General features: G+C 42.9%; 1 pseudogene; it reads right to left on the reverse strand.

Moving 5' to 3' along the window:
- Positions 1–1,269: 1,269 nt before the first annotated feature.
- LOC123057259 (uncharacterized) lies at positions 1,270–1,905 on the reverse strand (annotated as a pseudogene).
- Between the last annotated feature and the right edge of the window lie 3,681 nt (positions 1,906–5,586).

The raw sequence follows: 5,586 nt of genomic DNA on the forward strand, positions 1-5,586 counted from the left end.
TGTAGTTAACGTTCTATTTTGGTTTATGTATTATGGGGGGTAATAGGCTACCTTCTAATTCATTCTATTGTAGATAACATTCTGTTTTTTCTTTTGTATTTTTGGGGGTAATAGGCTACCCTCTAATTCATTCTATTATACTCCAGATAATAACATTCTGTTTATGTTTATATATTGTTTTTTTGAGGAGGGGGGAGGGTAAGAAGTTACCTGTAAGTCATTCACATTTCGGTTTTGTGTTTGTCTTTAGGTAGGGTAAAAATATACACTCTAATTCATTCTAGCCTAGATATCATTTCGTTGTATTTGTTGTTTTTGTTTTGAGTCTTTTGCAATTTTCAATCTGCACTTAGTTTAGTTTTTATTGTGGGTAAACCCTAATTACTTATTTTTCTAGGAAATGTTTTAGGTTGCAACCTAATTTTGTATTATTTATTACTATTTTTTACATGGAGATCATGAGAATGTCAAGAACATAGGCTATAATAAATTTTGTATTTGAAATCTATTTTGATTTAGGATGTAGTTTTATAGAAGAGTGATGAGTACATGTGTTTTGGTTTCGAAATATCTATCTGTTTCCTCTAATCTATTTTGTTTCACATTTGATGGATAGAGATATACAAAGTAGGAATTTTGATGGGGAGATGACGATTTAGCGAGGGCGGATCAAAAGGGAGAAACCCCGTGGGTTCTTTCTTGCGCTTCTTTCCTTTAATTTTTGTCCCCTGTCTGTTCTGCTTCCATGGTGGCGACGGCCTCGGTTCAGTTGTAGGGAGGAAGAAGAGGAAGGAAGGAGTGGAAGGTACTTGACCTAGGGCTATATGCGGTTGTTTAGTCAGAGAATACTAAAGGGGCAATGGGTTAATGGGTTTTCGCCGCGCTGGCCTGTTTTAGTTGGGCTTGGTTTTTGTGGACAGTGGACACTAATGGCAGAACCGCTGTGCTGGACTGATCGAGTGACCCTCACTTTGGGTCAGTCAATTCTGTTTGCACTGAAGTTGTTTCTGGTCTTTAGATGAGAAACTTACGGTGGATCAGAATTCAACTAACTCAAATTGAAAATTTAACAAGAAATCTCCCATATTTTACATCCTTTTTGAATTGTTTGGGTTGCTTACCACATGTGTTACGTGGTCTCTCTATTTTACATCCTTATTAAACACGACCGTCCAATGAAATTTTCACAAGCCTCGTAACACACAATACTATTTTTAACCTAAAGTCGACAAGCTCGTGATGTTCATATTTCCAACTTCATCTGTGCTTCTAACTCAAAACAGAGTACACGGCCTGCAGAACTTCACAAACTAGCCCAACGACAGCTGCCAGCAGCCCGATAACAAGCCATGGGTTGCTGAAGTACTTCCGCCTCAGCCATGCCATCCACCTCCGTGAGTAGCTCCGAGACCGCTTCTCTAGAATCGAGCATGTCTCCCATAGGTGGTTGCACTCCGGGTCGTCAGGGTCGAATTGGATCCCCTTGTAGAGGTCGGCGAAGCATTTGGCCACCTCATTGTTGTTGTCGTGGACGTGTACAATGACATCTCTCTTCGACAGTAGCTCCACGTCCTTGCTGGTGCAGGCCACCTAGGACATGAAGACACAGTATGCCATGACATGGCTCCCCACTGCCTCCCGGTTTCTTTGCTCCAGCTCCATCAGGTTGCGCAGCAGCCGCCATGTTTCACTGTCGATGTCCAGGTGGGGGACCTCCAGTGTGCCACCGCCACCATTCAGCTTCATGTCGAGGATGCAGTGCATGCCCTTCTCGTTCATGTCCCGACCCTTGAACTTCACCCCTGCGAAGCTGTACTCTGTCGCCGAGCGCCACCGGCGCACTTGATCGGAGTCGTTTATTGTGGCAGCAGGTGGGGCGGAGGGTGGAGCAGGCTTCAAGTGCATATGAAGAAGATGGAGAAGATTGCCAGGCACGGTTGGATGTGGAGACACCTGAAGGAAATATGCCCTAGAGGCAATAATAACGTTATTATTTATTTCCTTACATCATGATAAATGTTTATTATTCATGCTAGAATTGTATTAACCGGAAACATGATACATGTGTGAATACATAGACAAACAAAGTGTCACTAGTATGCCTCTACTTGACTAGCTCATTGATCAAAGATGGTTATGTTTCCTAGCCATAGACAAAGAGTTGTCATTTGATTAACGGGATCACATCATTAGGAGAATGATGTGATTGACTTGACCCATTCCGTTAGCTTAGCACTTGATCGTTTAGTTTGTTGCTATTGCTTTCTTCATGACTTATACATGTTCCTATGACTATGAGATTATGCAACTCCCGTTTATCGGAGGAACATTTTTTGTGCTACCAAACGTCACAACGTAACTGGGTGATTATAAAGGTGCTCTATAGGTGTCTCCGAAGGTACTTGTTGGGTTGGCGTATTTCGAGATTAGGATTTGTCACTCCAATTGTCGGAGAGGTATCTCTGGGGCCACTCGGTAATACACATCACTTAAGCCTTGCAAGCATTGCAACCAATGAGTTAGTTGCGGGATGATGTGCTACAGAACGAGTAAAGAGACTTACTGGTAACGAGATTGAACTAGGTATTGAGATACCGACGATCGAATCTTGGGCAAGTAACATACTGATGACAAAGGGAACAACGTATGTTATTATGTGGTTTGACCGATAAAGATCTTCGTAGAATATATAGGAGCCAATATGAGCATCCAGGTCCCGCTATTTGTTATTGACCGGAGACATGTCTCGGTCATGTCTACATAGTTCTCGAACCCGTAGGGTCCGCACGCTTAAAGTTTGATGACAATTATATTATGAGTTTATGGTTTTTGATGTACCGAAGGTAGTTCGGAGTCCCGGATAAGATCGGGGACATGATGAGGAGTCTCGAAATGGTCGAGACGTAAAGATTGATATATTGGATGACTATATTCGGACATCGGAAAGGTTCCGAGTGATTCGGGTATTCTTCGGAGTACCAGAGAGTTACGAGAATTCACCAGGGAGTAGATGGGCCTTATTAGGCTTTAGGGGAAATAGAGAGGAGAGGCTGCGCGCCCCCCAAGTCCTAGTCCGAATTGGACTTGGGGGAGGGGCGGCACTGAAGGAAATAGAGAAAATTCCTTATTTGACACTATCTTAAAATCTGCTTCCTTATTTGACACTAGAAAAGTTTTTCTTCCCTATTTGACACAAGTTTTAAATGTTATTCCCTATATGACATTTTCGTTCATTTTGAGCCTAAATGACACCTGAAAAGACTCTTTTGCCCCTCATGTGGTATGTGTGTGGGGGACAATAGCGCACACACGCAGCATCAGTGCGAGGGCAGGAGCACACACGCAGCAACACATACACATGCACCAACACACACACATGCGCACACACACGCAACAACACGCATGCACGCGTGCACACACACGCAACAACACGCACGCACGCGTGCACACACACACACGCACACGCAGCAACACACATGCACACACACACACACACACACGCAGCAACACACACACACAGGCAGCATACACACACACACGCAGCAGCAGCACACACACAGGCAGCACATAGGCACGCAATAGCACACACACACACGCGTGCGCACGTACACACGCAGTAGCAAACACACACGCAGCAGCACACATGCACACACACATGCAGCAGCAGCACACATGTGCGCGTGCACCCACACACGCAACAGCACACGCACGCGCACACACATACCACATTAGGGGAAAAATCGTCTTTTCGGGTATCATTTAGGCTCAAAATGGACGGAAGTGTGGTATAGGGAATAAAATTTAGGACTAGTGTCAAATAGGGAAGAAAAAAATTTCAAGTGTCAAATAAGGAACCAGATTTTGAGACAGTGTCAAATAAAGAATTTTCTCAAGGAAATATGCCCTAGAGGCAATAATAAAGTTATTATTTATTTCCTTATTTCATGATAAATGTTTATTATTCATGCTAAAATTGTATTAACCGGAAACATAATACATGTGTGAATACATAGACAAACATAGTGTCACTAGTATACCTCTACTTGACTAGCTCATTGATCAAAGATGGTTAAGTTTCCTAACCATAGACATGAGTTGTTATTTGATCAATGAGATCACATCATTAGGAGAATGATGTGATTGACTTGACCAATTCCGTTGGCTTAGCTCTTGATCATTTGTTTACTGTTATTGCTTTCTTCATGACTTATACATGTTCTTATGACTATGAGATTATACAACTCCCGAATACCGGAGGAACACTTTGTGTGCTACAAAACGTCACAACGTAACTAGGTGATTATAAAGGTGCTCTACAAGTGTCTCTGATGGTACTTGTTGAGTTGGCATAGATCAAGATTAGGATTTGTCACTCCGATTGTCGGAGAGGTATCTCTGGGCCCTCTCGGTAATACACATCACTATAAGCCTTGCAAGCATGATAACTAATGAGTTAGTTACGGGATGATGTATTACGGAACAAGTAAAGAGACTCACCGGTAACGAGATTGAACTAGGTATTGGGATACCGACGATCAAATCTCAGGCAAGTAACATACCGATGACAAAGAGAACAACGTATAGTGTTATGCGGTTTGACCGATAAAAATCTTCGTAGAATATATAGGAACCAATATGAGTATCCAGGTTCCGCTATTGGTTATTGACCGGAGACGTGTCTCGGTCATGTGTACATAGTTCTCGAACCCGTAGGGTCCGCACGCTTAAAGTTCTGTGACGATCAGTTTTATGAGTTTATATGTTTTGATGTACCGAAGGTAGTTCGGAGTCTCGGATGTGATCACGGACATGACGAGGAGTCTCGAAATGGTCGAGACATAAAGATTTGTATATTGGAAGCCTATATTTGGATATCGAAAGTGTTCCGGGTGAAATCGGGATTTTACCGGAGTATCGGGGGTTACCGGAACCCCCCGAGGGGTTTAATGGGCCAAGATGGGCCTTAGTGGAAGAGAGGAGGGGCTCCCAGCGGAGGCCACACGCCCCTCTCCCTCTAGTCCGAATTGGACAAGGAGGGGGGGAGGCGCCCTGATACGTCCATTTTGCATCATGCTTTTATATCGATATTTATTGCATTATGGGATGTTATTACACATTATGTCACAATACTTATGCCTATTCTCTCTTATTTTACAAGGTTTACATAAAGAGGGAGAATGCTGCTACCTCTTGAGCACTACATTGGATTTCCCCGAAGTGGAAAGGATGATGCATCAAAGTAGCGTAAGTATTTCCCTCAGTTTTTGAGAACCAAGGTATCAATCCAGTAGGAGGTTGCGCGTGCGTCCCCTAGTACCTGCACAAAGCACATAACTCCTCGCAAGCAACATGATAAGGGGTTGTCAATCCCTTCATGGTCACTTACGAGTGTGAGATCTGATAAATATGATAAGATAATATTTTTGGTATTTTTGTGATAAAGATGCAAAGTAAAATAAAGGAAAAGTAAATAACTAAGTATTGGAAGATTAATATGATGAAGATAGACCCGGGGGCCATAGGTTTCACTAGTGGCTTCTCTCAAGAGCATAAGTATTCTACGGTGGGTGAACGAATTACTGTTGA

The sequence above is a fragment of the Triticum aestivum genome, chromosome 3A (genome assembly GCF_018294505.1).
Source record: "Triticum aestivum cultivar Chinese Spring chromosome 3A, IWGSC CS RefSeq v2.1, whole genome shotgun sequence".
In the NCBI taxonomy this organism is placed as follows: Eukaryota; Viridiplantae; Streptophyta; class Magnoliopsida; order Poales; family Poaceae; genus Triticum; species Triticum aestivum.